The following is a 539-nucleotide window of genomic DNA, read 5'->3' on the forward strand; positions in this document are numbered from 1 at the left end:
CACACACACACACACACACATTCACGCACACACACACTCACACACACACACAGGAACACACACACACTCACACACACACACACTCTCACACACACGCAGACACGCACACACACACACAGGAACACACACTCTCACACACTCACACACTCTCTCACACACACACTCACACACTCTCACACGCACACACTCACACACTCTCACACGCACACACTCACACACACTCACTCACACACACACACACTCTCACACGCACACACACATACACACACACACTCTCACACACGCACACACACACACACACACTCTCACAGACACAGGACTGGGGTTTGACGGCGCCACATGTTTCTATGGCGATGACCCACTTTCTGCAGCTCCGTCACGAGTTTGACTGCCTTCCTCAGCCTTAAACACAGAGAGCTCCAGTTACAACAGAGACGCTACTGAGGGAACACCGTGTTCCAGAGAGAGAGAGAGACTGAGAGAGAGAGAGACTGAGAGAGAGAGAGAGAGTGAGAGAGAGAGAGAGAGTGAGAGAGAGA

At 51.9% G+C, this 539-nt stretch overlaps 1 protein-coding gene across 1 annotated transcript in view; it reads left to right on the forward strand.

Moving 5' to 3' along the window:
- cry3b (cryptochrome circadian regulator 3b) overlaps positions 1-539 on the forward strand; it is a 13,927-nt gene that overhangs the window by 1,718 nt on the left and 11,670 nt on the right. The gene's annotated exons all lie outside the window — the stretch shown is intronic.

This window comes from Sinocyclocheilus grahami, unplaced genomic scaffold (genome assembly GCF_001515645.1).
Source record: "Sinocyclocheilus grahami isolate Dianchi unplaced genomic scaffold, SAMN03320097.WGS_v1.1 scaffold1491.1, whole genome shotgun sequence".
In the NCBI taxonomy this organism is placed as follows: Eukaryota; Metazoa; Chordata; class Actinopteri; order Cypriniformes; family Cyprinidae; genus Sinocyclocheilus; species Sinocyclocheilus grahami.